The 18,843-nt window shown below is 44.0% G+C and overlaps 1 long non-coding RNA gene and 1 pseudogene across 1 annotated transcript; one reads left to right on the top strand and one right to left on the bottom strand.

The window, feature by feature from the left end:
• The window catches only part of LOC100442477 (keratin, type I cytoskeletal 18-like), an 89,489-nt pseudogene that overhangs the window by 47,944 nt on the left and 22,702 nt on the right, over nucleotides 1–18,843 (top strand).
• LOC129051071 (uncharacterized) lies at nucleotides 4,790–18,655 on the bottom strand. The gene is made up of 3 exons (XR_008515067.2): nucleotides 18,285–18,655; nucleotides 13,198–13,337; nucleotides 4,790–5,268 (listed from the first exon to the last, which is right to left on the bottom strand). It is a non-coding gene; the product is annotated as an uncharacterized LOC129051071 (long non-coding RNA).

Here is an 18,843-nt window from a genome sequence, read left to right as displayed (position 1 = left end):
AGTTTAAAAAGTAAAATTCAAATGCAATGTGATTGAAATAACTCCGATTTTTACATTACTCCTCATCTGTGTAATAAAACAGAGCATGTGTGGGAAAAAGTTGAGAGACATTTAAAAGGTCATACTGGAAATTTATCTTTAGATATTGTGAAATTGAAGGAACAAGTATTTCAAGCCTCTCAGGCACATATGACACTAATGCCAGGAACTGAAGTGCATGAAGGAGCTGCAGACAGATTAGCAGCTATTAACCCACTAAAATGGATCAACACACTTGGAGGCTCTATGATTTCAATAATGATTGTGCTTTTAATCTGTGTTGTTTGTCTTTATGTAGTCTGCAGATGTGGAAGCCGCCTCTGGAGAGAAGGCTGCCACTAAGAACAAGCAATAATAGCTGTGGCAGTTTTGCAAAGAAGAAAAGGGAGACATGTTAGTAGAAGAGCTGAGGCAGGATTGGCTTGTCTGTCATGATATAAAAGCATCTTGGAAGATGTCCGGGGTCCAGGGTCTAAAACCCCTTGTGGCCTTTGGAACACCAAGCTCTATGCCAAAGAGTGGAAGGCTGCTCTGCCACACCACAAATCTGAGCCCAGGGCATAAAACCCCTCATGGCTTGGATGGAATACAGGGCTCAGGGCATAAAACCCTTCATGACCTCTGGAATGTGCATAGACTTGTTGGTTGCTCTCCCAGGCTTGTAAATGTGTTCTTCGTTAACTCAAGCAGCAGAGCATATTCTATATGCATCAAAGAAAATACTAAACTGTCACAGCTATGCTTGATGCACCACTACCTTTCTACCCCCACATCCTCACCTGTTTACCCCTACATCCGCACATCCTCACCACCTGCATCTTTGTTTGATCACCAATAGTGTGGGCTCCCAGAGCTCGGGGCCTTCGCAGCCTCCATACTAGCGTTGGCCCCCTGGACCCACCTTATGCACTCTTTTCTCATTCCTTTGACTCCGCCAGACTTTGTAGCCCCCATGGCCTGGTGTTGGGTCTCATCACCCCAACAGAAATTGCACCATTGCACTCCAGCCTGGGCAACAAGAGCGAAACTCTGCCTCAAAAAAAAAAAAAAAAAAAGCTCAGAGATGTTTAGCTGGAATTGGCCATTTCTTCTGAGCTGAGTACTGTGGCTTTTCAGGAGGATTATTAAAAAATGAACAGCAATGTTAATTAGTTCCCACACCATGGTTTCTTTTGAGAAACATTATGGTTTGTTTGTTTGTTTTTTCATTCTAAGGAAAGGTCCTTTTTCTGAGTTGGTCATATGGATACCACCTACGGGGGCTGCCTTCCCACCTGACTGCTGGGCTCCTGCCAGGCCCATTCCTCCCATTCTCTCACATCTTTCACAGCTTCAAAAGCAGCTCTGCTCTTGGTTCTGTGTCCCACTTTGTTCTTTTTTTTTTTGAGATGTAGTTTCACTCTTGTTGCCTAGGCTGGAGTGCAATGGTGCGATCTCGACTCACTGCAATCTCCACCTCCTGGGTTCAAGTGATTCTCCTGCCTCAGCCTCCAGAGTAGCTGGGAATATAGGCGCCCACCACCACGCCTGGCTAATTTTTGTATTTTTAATAGAGATGGGGTTTCATGACATTGGCCAGGCTGGTCTTGAACTCCTGACCTTAGGTGATCCACATGCTTCGGCCTCCCATAGTGCTAGGATTACAGGCATGTGCCACTGCGCCAGGCCCCCCCACCTTGTTCTAATCTCAACTGTCTTTGTTCACTGTGGGCACAAAGGTCTAGGAAGGGGCAGTGTCGCTGCTGTCACTTCTTTATGGGGCAAGAGGCAGTTTGGATGCTTTCTTCTGTGCACAGTTTAGCTTCTTTGTTCATCGGACTTTGCCTCCTCGACAATCTGATTGTTACATGATTAGAAATGGAAAGAGGTCATTTTGACTGTCTTATCAAAAGAGATAAGGAAAATTGTATTTTTTTTTTGAGACAGAGTCTTGCTCTGTCGCCCAGGCTGGAGTGCAGTGGCACAATCTCGGCTCACTGCAACCTCCACCTCCTGGGTTCAAGCGATTCTCCTGCCTCAGCCTCCCGAGTAACTGGGACTACAGTCACGTGCCACCACATCCAGCTAATTTTTTGTAATTTTTCTTTTTTAGTAGAGACAGGGTTTCACTGTGTTAGCCAGGATGGTCTCGATCTGCTGACCTCATTATCCACCCACCTCAGCCTCCTAAAGTGCTGGGATTACCGGCATGAGCAACCGCACCTGGCCAAAAATGACCATATTTATCGTATCTCTTTATGTCTGTGAATTCTTTCCTGGGCCTTTCCTGTTGATATTTGGTGTTTTGGGGATGTCAACATTGTTTAGCCCACTCATTCTTAGAGAAAGCCTTAAGTGAACTCTTCTCCATATGTTTCACATACTAATCTTCTCCTTCCTTTGTGCTTTTTTTTTTTTGAGACGGAGTCTCACTCTGTCACCCAGCCTGCAGTGCAGTGGCATGATCTCTGCTCACTGCCACCTCTGCCTCCCGGGTTCAAGCAATTCTCCTGCCTCAGCCTTCCGAGTAGCTGAGACTACAGGCATGCACCACCATGCCCTGCTAATTTTTGTATTTTTTAGTAGAGACAGTGTTTCACCATATTGGACAGGCTTGTCTCAAACTCCTGACCTCATGATCCGCCCACCTCGGCCTCCCAAAGTGCTGGGGTTACAGGTGTGAGCCACCGTGCCTAGCCTATGCTTTTTTAAACAAACAAACCTCATTACTATAGGGAACTAATCTGCAGTCTTCTTACTAGGTATTTGTAATGCATGTGTGAGAACAATCTCAAAGGAAAAGAGAACTGTATCAGAAAATTTAGTGTAAGGTATTTATTTGGACAACCTTTAAATGTTTATTTTCTAAAGGTGGAAAATTTATTTCTACAGATTTACCTTCAGCTTTAACAAAAACTTGGCCATCAAAACCTGAGTCCTGTCCTCTTGCTCTCCTCCCCGGACAGCATGAAATTCACCACTTGCTCCACCTTCTCCACCAACTACCAGTCCCTGGGCTCTGTCCAGGCACCCAGCTATGTGCCTGGCTGGTCAGCAGTGTGGCCAGTGTCTATGCAGGCATCAGGGGCTCTGGTTCCCGGATCTCCATGTCCTGCTTCACCAGCTTCCAGGGCAGCATGGGGTCCAGGGGCCTGCCCACGGTGATGGCCAGGGGTCTGGCAGGAATGGGAGTCATCCAGAATGAGAAGGAAACCATGCAAAGCCTCAACGACCACCTGGCTTCCTACCTGGACAGAGTTAGGAGCCTGAAGACCAAGAACCAGAAGCTGGAGAGCCAGGAGCACCTGGAGAAGAAGGGACCCCAGGTCAGAGACTGGAGCCATGACTTCAAGACCATTGAGAACCTGAGGGCTCAGATCTTGGCAAATACTGTGGACAGTGCCCACGTTGTTCTGCAAATCGACAATGCCTGTCTTGCTGGTGATGGCTTTAGGGTCAAGTAGGAGACAGAGCTGGCCATGTGCCAGTCTGTGGAGAGCGACATCCATGGGCTCCGCAAGGTCATTGATGACAGCAATGTCACTTGGCTGCAGCTGGAAGCAGAGATCAAGGCTCTCAAGGAGGAGCTGCTCTTCATGAAGAAGAACCATGAAGAAGAAGTAAAGGGCCTATAAGCCCAGATTGCCAGCTCTGGGTTGACTGTGGAGGTAGATGCCCCCAAATCTCATGACCTCGCCAAAATATTGGCAGACATTGAAATGGCCCAATATGACGAGCTGGCTCCGAAGAACCGAGAGGAGCTGGGCAAGTACTGGTCTCAGCAGATTGAGGAGAGCACCACAGTGGTCACCGCGCAGTCTGCCGAGGTTGGAGCTGCTGAAATGACACTCACGGAGCTGAGACATACAGTCTAGTCCTTGGAGATCAACCTGGACTCCATGAGCAATCTGAAGGCCAGCTTGGAGAACAGCCTGAGGGAGGTGGAGGCCTGTTACACCCTGCGGATGGAGCAGCTCAACGGGATCCTGCTGCACTTGGAGTCAGAGCTGGCACAGACCCGGGCAGAGGGACAGCACTAGGCCCAGGAGTATGAGGCCCTGCTGAACATCAAGGTCAAGCTGGAGGCTGAGATCGCCACCTACTGCCACCTGCTGGAAGACAGTGAGGACTTCAATCTTTCAATCTTGGTGATGCCCTGGACAGCAGCAACTCCATGCAAACCATCCAAAAGACCACCACCTGCCGAATATTGGATGGCAAAGTGGTGTCTGAGACCATTGAGGCCAAAGTTCTGATATATTAAGCCAGCAGAAGCAGGAGACCCTTTGGGGAGCAGGAGGCCAATAAAAAGTTCAGAGGTTAAAAAAAAATAAAAAAAATATTGGCATTGTTATGGCACTAACAGCTATATATATGTACTTTTTTTCAAAACAACATTTATAGCATAACTTGAATTTTCTATTTATTAGTATATACATTTTTCTTCTTTTGAAATGTGTATTTTCTAGTTTATTGGATGTTGAAAACAATCTTTGATTTATCATTGTAATTTAAGTTCACTGTCTCTTTTCCAGCAATTATTCTTTTTTCTCTTTTGTGCAGTAGTAGAAAACAAAATCCAAGCAAGCATAGACCAGGCAAGATATTCAGCTGTCTAGAAATCTGGAGATTTTGTCCAGCAAGGAGCCCCCTAACAAAAGGCAGAATGCCGAACTGTGAGTGCTGACCTCTGACATGGCTCTGATACCCCAGGCCCATTAAGAGCGGCTTTTCTCCCAGCGAGGAGGCGATAGAATATTCTGAAAGCCCATGTACCTGTTGAAAAACTAAGACTATATGCAAAGAAAAATTCCCCCCAATGGGTGCAATTCTATCTGGATGATGCCTTCTCAAAATAAATAGCCTGTGAGATTTGTGGCTTAGAAGCCTTGTGACTCCTTACCTCTTTGTTTCATTTTGAAATTTTGCCTCCAGTTCTGTTTCTCTGACAAGACCCATGGCCACCTGCAGCCTAATGCTGCCATGGAGCTTTATTCTGCTCTTTGGTTGCTGCTGGGTTCTTCTTGGGTTGAAAAGAAAAATCACTTCAGTCCATCTATAATGAAATACTGATCTAATGTTTGATACGCCACCATAAAATTAAAATGAAACCGCCTTTGCCACCTCCACCCCCAGCACCTGTTTCCGAAAGTTTTATGAAGCTTCGTGGATGCTTTACCTCAAAGATGCCCTTGGGCTTCCTCCAGGAGAATGAAGAGGTCAGCGAACCTGCTTCCTGTCCCCTGTTCCCTGTCATGCATTCAGAATCAGAGAACAGCAGATTCTGAAGTCAAGCTGCCAGAATCTCATGCGCTACCATCTCACTTTAACCACAGGCTACTTCTTTACTTTCAACATCATTGATCAAAATCAGATTTCATGGTGGGTGGGTGATAGTGTGGGGGTGGTGTAGGGAGAAGTAAGGAAATGCTGTCTTTTGTCAGTACAAAGCCTGGCCCCCTCAGACTCTGCTTCCCTGAGTTAAATTTAATCTCTCTTTCCATCAATTCCAGTCAGGTTGAGCAGTTAAAGTATGATGTCCATCAACTGCAGACTGCTCTCAGAAACTTCCAGCACCAGTGCTATGCAAGGGAGCAGCAGGAGAGACAGCGAGAAGAGCTTCTGTCTCGAACCTTCACTGCTAACGTAGGCCAGGCTTGCGGTGGGGGTCGGCCTGCACTTGACAGATTGTGGGGGCTGGAGTTCAGATCTCTGAGCGTTATCTTTTTTAGGGGGTATCTGAAAAAGATTGATGAGGAGGAAACCAACCGGAAATGACAGGGACTTTGTGCATTGCCACAGAGACTAGACCCAGACAGAAGAATCTCTCTTTCTAACACAAAAACCTGAAGAAGAAGCAGTTAAATTGAAGGGGAATAGGCAGAGGTGAAAATAACCTGGTTGGACTGGTCTGAGACAGAAAGGTGGAAATTCACATGGTGGAAACGTTTTTCTGATCAGATAGAGACAGATTATTAGAATTTAGGCCATTTGTAGAGAAGGCAGCATTTCAAAGCTGCCTGCGCAGTTGCCATTGTGCCGAGTTTGTGTGTGGTTCCGGTGTCAGGTGCCTTAAAATGTTTTTGTCCCTAGTCTGAGCAGCGATTTGAAGGAATTTTTTTAACAGATATTTAGGGTTAGATGGACTGCTTGCCTGAGTGTGTCTGAAAGTGTGTTGGTTTCCACGTTTGATTTCTCAGAACCCATTGTCCCTGTCCTTTAGTCTTAACCAGACCATTTCCTGAACATGGCTGTAGAACATACTGGCCTTTTCTGTGTCATGTGTAATATATTCCACCAAGTAAAGTGTGCTTTGGCTTTTTGTGTGTTTTTTTTTAGAGGTTTATTTTCCAGAGATGTTAACTTTCTAAGCCTGTCATTAGAATTCACATCATTTCCCACTTTGCAGATGTTTAATCCTCAATGCTTCATCCTTGCTTTGCAATACATTTCCCCAAGTGTTTAAAAATGTGCCTATGTAGTTTTTGCTTCTCCAGAGTAAGAATCAAGTCACAATGTTTTTTTCTTTGTTTGTTTTTGTGTTTTGAGACAGAGTCTCGCTCTGTCACCCAGGCAATGGTGCGATCTCAGCTCACTGCAACCTCTGCCTTCTTGGTTCAAGTGATTCTCCTGCCTCAGCCTCCCTAGTAGCTGGGATTACAGGTGCCCGCCACCAGGCCTGGATAATTTTTGTATTTTTAGTAGAGACAGCATTTCCCCATGTTGGCCAGGCTGGTCTCAAGCTTCTGACCTCAGGTGATCTGCTCGCCTCGGCCTCCCAAAGTACTGGGATTACAGGCATGAGCCACCATGCCTGGCCAAGTCACAGTGTTTAACAATTCAAAAATTTAATGAACTATAAGACACACTAAAAGATGATGTTTGGATTTTAGATTGTTACAATTATGATTCAAGTCTTTTTTCTGCAAAGGATGATCGCTCAGGATTATTTTGTTTCTTGCCAGCCTGGTGTGATGCTGGGCATACAGTGGGTTCTTAATAAACACTGACTTGCAAGATGAAATTTCTTCCTGGTCATTCTACCATCTGGAGCTGTAATACATCTTTCTGAGAGATAATGGACCATCAGCCATACCTTTTCAGTTGGGAGGGTAAGAAAGATTTGTATGTAAATGGAATTCTGTAAGTGCTTAGCAAATTACTGAGAGAACTCTCTAATTGAGTCTTTCAAACACTAGCATCTTTTGATGCACTGAGCATTAGCTGCATGTTTGTTGGTGTGCCCTCGGGGTTCAAGCCAACACAAGAGCCTTACAGTGCCCAAGGTGGTTAGGGTACAGCTTGGTTTTATATATTTTAAGGAGGCATGAGGCATCAATCAAATACATTAAGAGATACAATGGTTTGGTTCAGAAAGGCGGGACAACTCAAAGTGGGGGCTTCCAGGCTATAGTTAAATTTAAATATTTTCTGGTTGACAATTGGTTGAGTTTATCTGAAGACCTGGGATCAACGGAAAGGAATGTTCAGGTTAAGATAAAGGATTGTGGAGACTATGTTTTGCTGTGCAGAGGAATCTCTCAGCAGAGTTCAGGGGGAAAGCAGGTTATAAAATGTTTCTTATTGGACTTAAAAGGGTGCCTGGTTTTTAGTTTATTCTCTCCTGGATCTGGAAAAAAGGAAGGAAAACAAAGGGGGAAGGGGATTGATTCTCTATAGAATGTGGATTTTTCCCACTTGAGATTTGGCAGGGCAATTTCAAGGTATGGCAAGGAAATATATTGTGGGTTAAATATTTTTTCCTTGTGCCAGAGTTAGATTGAAAAGTAAGTCATGATATATAGGGTCAAATAAAACCCATCTGGTGAGAATTTATGGTTTGTAGGGCATGACTCCCTAGACCCCTTAGGTAGGAATTTGAGCAAGATAAAAAATCAGAGCTTAGTTATCAACTGTATCCGGGCAGCCTGCCTTCAGAAGTCCAGGTGAACTCAGATGAGCAAGCTGGACTTTCTCAATTCATTCTAGAGCCTGAAACTCAAAACCCAGAGACCCTTGAAGAGATCCAGTCCTCTTAGCTCCAGCAAGAAGCCCCAGCACAGCTTCCACAGCTCCCTGAGGAGGTAGAACCTTCTTTAACCCAGCAGGAGTCCCCAGCTCTGCCTTCACAGTCCTTTGAGGGGGTCGCTTTTCTTCAACAGAGCAGGAGTCCCCAGCACAGCAGCTACCTCCCTCTGAAGAAATTGTAGCTCAGCCATCAATACATCATGAGGTAAATGTCCCATTTAAAAGTTGGAGTGAAGCTCAGCACTCACACTTGCCCAATGTCAAGCCAGGAACAGGCTGCCCCTCAGCCTCCAGAGCACCCCAAGGAGGTCAACTCTTCTTCAGCCCAATTAAAGGCCCCAGCTCAGACAACAGAGTTCCCTGAGGAGATGAAACCTTCTGCAACTCAGCAAGGGACTCTAGCTGAGCCTCCAGGTCCTCCTGTGGAGGTTGAACCTTCCCCCAGTGAGCAGGAGCAGCCAGCTCAGCCTTGTGAGTTTCCTAGGGGAGTTGAACCTTCTCAGACCCAGCAGGAGGCCCCAGCTCAGCTCCAGAGTCTATGGAGGGTGCAGTTCAAACTCCACCGAATCATGAGGTGACAGTTCAACCTCCAGGTGAGGATCAAGCTCATTCTAACTTGCCCAATGTTACAGTTAAACCTGCAGATGTGGATATTGCCATAACTTCAGAGTCTGCCAAGGAGACTGAATCTTCTCCAGCCCAGCAGGAGGCCCCAACCCAGTCTCCAGAGGAGGTGGAACCTTCTGCAACCCAAAAGGAGGCCACAACTGAGCCTCCAGGTCCTCCTGTGGAGGCTGACCCTTCCCATAGTGAGCAGGAACAGCCAGCTTAGCCCTCTTGAGTCTTCTGGGGAGGTTGAATCTTCTCCAGCCAAGAAGGAGACCCCAGCTCAGCCTTCAGAACATTATGAAGTCACAGTTTCACCTCCAGGTCACCATCAAGCTCAGCATTCCGGTTTGTCCAATGTCACTATTAAGCCTCCAGATATGCAGCTCACCATAGCAACAGAGCCTACTGCAGAGGTGGGAACTTCTCCAGTCTACCAAGAGGGTACAGCTCAGCTCTCAGGGCCAGTTAATGATGTAGAACCTTCTGCCACCCAGCATGGGGGCCCACCTCTGCCTCCAGAGTCACTGGAAGAGGCTGGGCCTTTACCAGCTCAACAGGAGACTTCAGTTCAGTCTCCAGAACCTATTAAGGATCAGAACCCCTCTGCAACCCAGCAGGAGGCTGAGCATCCACAGACCCCTGAGGAGGTTGTCTTCTGTAACTCAGCAGGAGGCCCCAGCTCAGACTCCAGAGCTCCTTAATGAAGTTGTAGCTCAATCTCCAGAGCATCATGAGATAACAGTTTCTCCTCTAAGTCATGATCAAGTTCAGCCTCCAACATTGTACAATGTCACTGTTAAACCTGTGGATCACATGGTTACCATGACTCCAGATTTCACTAATCAGGTTGAAATTTTAACCCAACAGCGTGCCCCAGCCCAGCCCTTAGTGTCCCCTGAGCAGTTTCAACATTTGAAAGACTAGCAAGAGGTTATAGTTCAGCAGCTAAATACCCCTGAAAATGATGAACTTCCTCCAGTCCATCAAGAGCCCACAACTCAGCCTCCAACTGAGCTCTCTTCAGACTTTGAAAGTTCACTGAATGATGGGATGATATTTTCACCTCTAGATCTGTCTTCAATATCCAGAAGTAATTCAACTTTACCTAATACCACAGTTAAAAATGTGGATATGGAGCTTCCCATACCTTCAGCAGTCACTATGGAGGTTGAACCTTCTCCAGTCCAGCAGGACAACCCTCCTATTCCCACTGAGCAGGCTGACTTTTCTCTAGCCCAGCCTGATCTGCCTTCCCCACCTCTGCATTCTCCTGAAAAGATTGAACCTCCAGTCTGGTAAGAGGCCACAGCTCAGACTCCAGATCCCCCTAGGAAGGTAGAACTTTCTCCAGTCCAGCAAGAGTTCCAAGCTGAGTCACCAGAGGCCCCTAAGGAGGTTGAACCATCTGCAACCCAGCAGGAAGCCTCAGATCATCCTCCAAAGTCCACTGAAGAGGTCAGTCCTCCACCACAGCAGCAGATATCAGCTCAGCCATCAGAGCCACCTAAGAAGGTCGAACCATCTCCAGTCCTACAGCAGCCCCCAACTCAGCTTTTAGAGGCAACTAAAGAGGTAGAATCCTCTCCAGTCTAGCAGGCAGGCCCTGCTCAGTCTTCAGAGCCCCCTGTGGTGACAGAACCCTCTCTGACCCAGCAGATAGCCCCATCTTTGCCTCCAGAGTTCCCTCAAGAGGTTGGACCATATCTAACTCAGCAGGAGGTTCCAGCTCAGATTCCAGAGACCTCTATGGAGGCAGAACCTTCTCCAACCCAGCAGAAGGCCACAGTTCAGGTTCCAGAGCCCCCTAAGAACATAGAACTTTCAAGCCAGCAGACGGTCCCAGCTCAGCTTCCATAGCCACCTAAGGAGGTTGCAGCTCAACATCCAGCTCACTATGAGGTGACAGTTCCAACACTAGGTCAGGATCAAGCTCAGCACTCAATGTTAGCCAGTTTCACAGTTCAACCTTTGGATCTGGGGCTTACCATCACTCCAGAATCCACAGTTGGAGATGTTGAACTTTCTCCAACCATGCAGGAGACCCCAACTCAGCCTCCTAAGAAAGTTGTTCCCCAAATTCCAATATATCAAGGTGTAACAGTTGCAACACCAGGTCAGGATCAAGCTCAGCATTCAATGTCACCCAGCATTACAGTTCAACCTTTGCATCTGGGACTTACCATAAGTCCAGAATCCAGTACAGTGGTTGAACATCCTGCACCCCTGAAGAAGACTATAGTTCCTCCAAACCACCCTAAGGTGACACTTCCACATCCATGCCATGCTCAGACTCAGCATTCAAACCTGACTCAAGCCACAGTTCAACCTTTGGATCTGGGGCTTACCATCACTCCTGAATCCACTACAGAGGTTGAATCTTCTACAGCCCTGACGACTACAGCTCCTCCTCCAGAACACCCTGAGGTGACACTTCCACCTTCAGACAAGGGTCAGGCTTAGCATTCACACCTGACTGAAGCCACAGTTCAACCTCTGGATCTGGAGCTTAGCAAAACTACAGAGCCTACTACAGAGGTTAAACCATCTCCAACCAACCAGGAAACCTCAGCTCAGCCTCCAGACCCAGGGCTTGCCATAACTCCAGAACCCACTACAGAGATTGGACATTCTGCAGTCCTGGAGAAGACTACAGCTCCTCATCCAGACCAGGTTCAGACTCTGCATCGAAGCCTGACTGAAGTCACAGGTCCACCTACAAAGTTAGAATCTTCGCAGGATTCATTGGTGCAGTCTGAAACTGCACCAGAGGAACAGACGGCCTCCACAAGCACCAACATATGTGAGCTCTGTACCTGTGGAGATGAGACTGTCATGTGTTGATCTCAGCCCAAAGCAGAGGCTCCACCAAGTGCCTGTGCCAGAGCCCAACACCTACAATGGCATCTTCACCACCTTGTAAGAATCACCTTTCCTCAATCATCCTCTGTGTCTTGCCTGACATGGCAGCCTTTTCCTGGAGGCCTTCCTGTGCCTTCTTTATCTCCCCAAGCCGTACTGACAACTGACTTTCTGCTTTCACCTTTGCTTGTCAACTCTCCCTTCTCCTCATTCTCCTTTAAGGTTAGACCCATTCTCCAGTCTTTTACTTTTACTCCAGTCTTTTACTCTTACTCGTTTTCTTATCCATTCTTACTTATCCCCATCACATCATTGCTTAACCGCTGCTCTGCTCCTATTTTCGCTTCGCTTCACCCTCTTTTTTTTTTTTTTTTTTTTTTTTTTTTGAGACAGAGTTTTGCTCTTGTTGCACAGGCTGGAGTGCAATGGCATGATCTTGGGTCACCACAACCTCCGTCTCCCGGGTTCAAGTGATTCTCCTGCCTCAGCCTCCTGAGTTGCTGGGATTACAGGCATGTGCCACCACACCTGGCTAATTTTTTGTGTTTTTAGTAGAGACGGGGTTTCTCCATGTTGGTCAGGCTGGTCTTGAACTCCTGACCTCAGGCGATCCACCCACCTTAGCCTGCCAAAGTGCTGGGATTACAGGTGTGAGCCACCGCGCCTGGCCCGCTTCACCCTCTTTACAGCAGCCTGTCACTCTCCCAATCTCAGTGATGATGCTCTAAGTGGTTAAGAGTTGATTCTGGAGCCAGGCTGCCTGGGTTTGAACCCAGGTCTGTTTATTAGCTTGGTGATGCAGAGCAAGTTATTCTGCTCTGTGACTCAATTTCCTCACCTTTAAACTGGGGATTATGCTAGTTACCATTTCATAGGATTGTTGTGAAATTTAGGTGAGTGAATATATGAAACACTTCATCAGTGCCTAGCATATGTAGGAGTGTTGGCTGTTAACATGATTACTCCATCCTTTAGTTATGTCCAGAACTCATCTTTGTCCCTGGCTTTTTATATGTAGCACTCATTTTGTGTCAAACCCAGCACCATGTATGCTATTGTCTGCAGAACATGAAAATGATAGGAGGGAAGAAAGAGAATAGGCATAAAAAGGGAGGTGTATATAATTAATTACTAAAAGATAATGCCTACCATCGGTGCTAGAATTTACCAGAATCTGTGGTCTTTGAGGTGTGGAGATCAGGGAAAGCTACATGGATAAGCTAAAAGTTTACTTGGGTCTTAAAGAGTACACAATGAGGTATGGAAAGCCATTGAAAGTTTCCAAGCAAGAGAGATTAAATGATTAAAACAGGAAGATTATTTTATTATTATTATTTTTTGCTTTATGTTCAAGTATAGACATGCAAAGGATTATTTTAGAATCCATATGTAGAGTGCCCAAAAGGAAAATCTTATTTCAGGGAGACAAAATAGAAAGGTCTAGCAAAATGTAGGAGTAAAGTGTGAAAGGGCTAAATCAGATCAGTTGTAATAAGAAAGAAAAAGCCTAGGATGTTTCAACAGAGGGCAAAGCTTTGATGTTACCTGGCATAGGGTTTCTTTCTACTTATTTATCAATAAAGATAAGCTTATGCCCATTTTTGTGTTGAATTATTTACCATTTTTTTGTTGATTTGTAAGAGTTTGTTTAGACACATAAGTGCTTTTGGATGAAATACTTACATTCAAAGTAATTAACTGGCATCGTCTGTCCAAAAGATGGGATGGATAGGAAGTTAAGCTTCCGGGAGATGCCTCATCATTTGTGCCAGTGGCCCCGCATTATTTGTTGATGAATTGTGCAAACTGGGAAGCTGATAGCTCTGGAAATGAGAAAGCAGGTGTTATTTTCTGTTTCTGAATATCCCCGAAAAGGTTGCCATGATTCTTTTATTTATCCTGTTCATTCTTTTCCTGCCTATTCAAGGATATAAACTGTCTTTCTTCACAGAAATTTCCAAGGAAACTATATTTCATACATTGATGGAAATGTATGGAAAGCATACAGTTGGACCGAAACACTGTGAGTATATTCTCTCCAAATATAACAAAAAACTAACTGCATTGTAAGATCCTTCTTGGTCCAGAATTTTGAGGTCCATACTTCTGAGAAAAGATATTTCCCCTCCATACCCCAAATCAACCTCTGTGGATTGCAATCCTATGGTTATTTTAAAATTAAATTTCGTAGGCTCTCTCTAAAATAAGAGGCAATTTAAATTTATTTTTTATTATACAAATAATACATGGTTATATTCTTTTTTTTCCTCTTTTTTTTTTTTTCAGAGACAGGGTCTTACTTTGTCCCCTGGGCTGGAGTGCAGTGGCACAATCACATCTCACTGCAGCCTTCACCTCCCAGGCACAAGTGATCCTCCCACCTCAGCCTCCCAAGTAGCTGGGACCACTGGTGCATGCCACCACGCCCACCTAACTTCATATTTTTTGTAGAGACGGGGTCTTCCTATGCTGCTTAGGCTGGTCTTGAGCTCCTGGGCTCAAGTGATCCTCCCACCTTGGCCTCCTAAAGTGCTCAAAGTATAGGCATGAGCCACCACCCCCAGCCCATGATTCTATTTTTAATGTATAAAAATGCAATAACAGGTATAACAAAAACCCTCCTTGTGCCCTACTCCCTCATCCGTGAGGTAATGCTACTCTGTGTTCAGTATACATGCTTCCAGACTTTTCCCCATTTACCTACATACATATTTACATAAAGCAAAATAGATTTGTTGTGTGGTTTTAAAAATCTTTTCTCCTTCCATAAAGCGTAAGATCTTGCAACTTGATTCTTTCACTTCATGGTATCACTTATATCATATGATATTCTTTCACTTCATAATTTCTTTCCTTCCTAGGACTTAGAGGGTCACTCCATTCATTTAAACTCCTGCATAATCCATAGTATGGATGCATCATAGTTTATTTAATAATTTCCCCATTGATGAATGTTTAGCTTATGCTTAGTGGGCAAGTATTCCTGTAGCATAGATATCTAGAAATGGAAGAGTTGGGGTGAAGACTATGTAGATATAAAATTTTAATTGTCCTCAAAAATGTTGTGCCAACTGACTCTATTGTCAGCAGAATAGGACAGCATTCATTTCCCCACACCTTTTCACTGCTGGGTATTCACCAACTTTTTGTTGAAGTTATGGATGAATAAAAGGGATTCCATCCAAATTTGAATTTTTCTGATCACTCATGAATTTAATTAAATATCTTTATATGTTTATTGAACATTTGTGTTTCTTCTCTGAGTTTTCTGTCCTTTGTTCTTTTTCCTGTTGAATTGTTTTATCGCTTTCTTCCTGATTTATAGAAGGAATTAGTTTAGACACATAAATGATTTTGGAAAAAATGCTTACATTCAAAATAACATTTTTCACAACAGTTTGTGTCACATCATTAGTTTGACTTATATAGACAAGACATACATGAGTTCTAAATTAAAAATAAAACACATGCTAGGTGCAGTGGCTCACGCCTGTAACCCCAGCACCTCAGGAGGTCAAGGCAGACAGATCACCTGAGGTCAGGAGTTTGAGACCAGCCTGGCCAATATGGCGAAACCCCATGTCTACTGAAAATACAAAAATTAGCCAGACATGGTGGTGGGTGCCTATAATCCCATCTACTTGGGAAGCTGAGGTGGGAGAATTGCTTTATTTATTTTTTGAGATGGAATTTTGTTCTTGTTGCCCAGGCTGGAGTTCAATGGTGCGACCTTGGCTCACTGCAAGTTCCACCTCCTGGGTTCAAGGGATTCTCCTGCCTCAGCCTCCTGGGTAGCTGGAATTACAGGTGCCCACCACCATGCCCAGCTAATTTTTATATTTTTGGTAGAGACAGAGTTTCACCATGTTGGACAGGCTGGCCTCGAACTCATGACCTCAGGTGACCCATGTACCTTGGCTTTCCAGAATGCGGGGATTACAGGCATGAGCCACCATGCCAGGCCAGGACTACATTTTGAAAGCAAGAAAATCATTACAAAAGTCAGGTTAGTGGTTACCTATTAGGGTTAGAGAGAGGAATATGACTGGAAAGGGGCACACTGGGGCTTCTGGGATGCTAGGAATAATCTTTTGTAACAATGTTTACATGGGTATATGCTTTATAATTATTAAACTGAATATTTGGCCAGGTGAGGTGGCTCATGTCTGCAATCCCAACACTTTGGGAGGCAGAGACAGGAGGATCACTTGAGCCAGGAGTCTGAGACCAGTGTGGGTAACAGAATGAGACCCTGTCTCAGAAATTAAATTAAATTAAATATAAACAACATTTATGTTATGTGCACTTTATGCACATTGTAGTTCTCAAATTTTTTTGGTGGGGGAAAACAGTTGAATGGCTTCACTTGCAGCCCTGACATGGTCCCATGTGGGGCTTTCATAATAAGGTTTGGGAAAAGAGAGGAGGAAATGGAGGTTCTGCTGATCTTGGTGCCACCCAGAGTTGGATTCTGAAAGGTATATTATGATCTAGAGAGGAATCATTAAAGATACAATTTGGTGGGAAGAGTGGTGCGGTGTGCTTGTGTGTGTGTGCTTGCTTGTGTATGTGTGCTTGCACGTGTGTGTGTGCTTGTGTGTGTGTGTGTGTGTGTGCACTTGCATATGTGTGTGTGTGCTTGCCTGTGTGTGTGGTGGTGGTGGTGGAGAGAGATAGACACTAAAAGGAAAATGTAGGGTAAGATTTGAATGAAAGCAGAGCAGATCCCACCATCTTGAAATGACCATGACCCAGCTTTCCTCCACATGCAAGAGATAGTCCTGTGTAGCAAATAGTTGTAGTTTGCATTTTAATCTAGAAATAAATTTTTCATTTTCCAGAATTCTCAGTGAAAATTATTTGACTGAATTACATAAGGATTCATTTGAAGGCCTGCTATCCCTCCAGTATTTGTAAGTTAGTTAATCATATTTTTGAGTTTTTAGTCATATTATCTTTAAAATGAATAAGGCGTTCAAATTAGATAATCTCTAAGATTTCTTCCAGCAATAAAGTTCTGGAATTCTGTAAGTTTGTATAGGGTCTCAGCCCATCTCTAGCATTAGCTACATCCTATGCATTTTCATTTTTTAAATTGTATAGACAAAATACAGACAGAAAAAATTTCACATGGTAAGAAGATCTGAGGAGTGACTGACACCCGTATGAACCTTGTTTTATAAGGATTTACATACCATCTTCTTCTATTCAATCTACAGCCAATAGATCAAAGCTAACCTAAGGTCTGTTTTTTAATAGCCTATTAAGTTAAGAATAGTTTTTGCATTTTTAAAGGACTGTGAAAGAAAAAAGAGAAATCTGTGAGAGAGATCATATGTGGCCCACAAAGCCTTAAAATGTTTACTGTCTGACCTTCACAAAAAAAGATTTGAGAAAATTGGTTTAGTAGGATGAAAGGAATTAAAGTTACCTTCAGATTGTTGCCTAAAGGAGAAGAAAATATAGACCACCTACATTGATTTGAACATCATTAATCCAGAATTTTTTGGTAATTTAATCGGAATTAAATTAACATTTAAATATTTGAAATCAGCTGAATTATAGAAATAATATTATCTAGAATATTAAGCTACCAAGAGAATAGACTAGTATTAAGGATTTCATTTCGGGAATTGTTATATTAAAACAGATGTTTAAAATGATGGTTAAGTGGTAGAGCTAGAAATGTTTACACTAAGAGGCATAACAGAAATGCCCCTAACTCTTCACTAATTACACAGTAACTATCTCCCCAGCTCTGTTACCAAGAAAGGGGTACCCATAGTATTTCTGTCTGCTTAGAGACAAGAAGAAAACTATGTTCAGTTGCTATGAAAGCTTGATTCTTATCCTCTGTCCATAGAGGTGTGTATGTTATTAATCCTTATTAGTGATGCTCTTTTGCAAACAGATGCTTTAAAATGTGAAAGGCTTAAGGAAAGTGGGTGTAAAGACCCTCAAGTGGATGCCAAAGTGCTACAGAGGCCACGAAGTAATAAAACTACATTTGCTTTAAAATAATCATTTTCCTTCTACTCACTCCCCCAGCTATTTGTTTATTTATTTATTTATTTATTTTATTTATTTATTTATTTTTTTTGAGATGGAGTCTCACTCTGTCACCCAGGCTGGAGTGCTGTGGCACGATCTCGGCTTACCCCAAGCTCTGCCTCCTGGGTTCACTCCATTCTCCTGCCTCAGCCTCCCAAGTAGCTGGGACTACAGGCACATGCCACCACGCCCAGCTCATTTATTGTATTTTTAGTAGAGATGGGGTTTCACCTTGTTAGCCAGGATGGTCTCGATATCCTGACCTTGTAATCCACCCACCTCAGCCTCCCAAAGTGCTGGGATTACAGGCATGAGCCACCGCGCCCGGCCAGCTATTCATTTGTTTTACAAATATTTGAATTTACTTTATATCCATATGTCAGTTTTAAACATGGTGGGCAATAGAGATGAGCAAGACCCAGTCCATGATTTCAAGGAGTTTATGCTCAGAAAAAATGGGTTGAGAAATAACTCCATTAAGAAGAAGAAATGGGTGTGGGCACTAGGAGGGATAAATTGTTTCTGAAGCATAGAAGAGGGGAAAATGACTTCAGTTTGGACTCAGGAAGATGTTACTAGAACAATCCCATTTGAATAGGACTTTGAAGGGCCATTGTGTAGCATCGGACAGACATCTTGGGGACAATATTCTAAACTTGCAAAAGGGAAATGGGAGAAGAGCAAAACACAGGAAAGTATTCAAGGAATGCCATGAGTACCTGTAGATTACAAGGAGGAAGAGTAGGAAATTGGAGCCAGATCTTCTAGGGCTTTGAATGCCAAGCTGAGGAGCCATCATGGGGAACCGTGTTATCACAGCAGTGCCATAAGATGTATCTGCATCACAATCATTGAGAGGGCACATTAGAACTCAGTTCTGGACTCCACCCTCATAGTTATTGATTCAGTTGGTCTAGAGTGGGACCAAGAATTTGCATCCTCAATAATTTCCCAGGAGGTGCTGGTCTTTGCAAGCCACTTCTGGAGAGTTTATATGATGACTGTGTGCAGGATAGTTTAAGAAGGGAGAGACTAGAGCTGGAGACATCAGCCAGACAACGTTACACCATCCAGGTAAAGGGGGAGGGAAAAGCCCCATCACTGTATAACTGAAGAAATTGCTTTCATGAAATATTAAAGCAATATAAAACCAAAAATGAATTTCTATTAATATGATAGAAATTAATTGTATTAATATGATTTGAATATTAGTTCAACGTTATGTATTAAGTGAAGGGTTAACTTCCTTTCAAATGCTGTTGAAAGGATGTCTTCTAT

Source organism: Pongo abelii, chromosome 19, assembly GCF_028885655.2.
Source record: "Pongo abelii isolate AG06213 chromosome 19, NHGRI_mPonAbe1-v2.0_pri, whole genome shotgun sequence".
In the NCBI taxonomy this organism is placed as follows: Eukaryota; Metazoa; Chordata; class Mammalia; order Primates; family Hominidae; genus Pongo; species Pongo abelii.
Note: the sequence above shows the minus strand (reverse complement) of the source record. Positions and strands in the feature narration are given on the sequence as shown.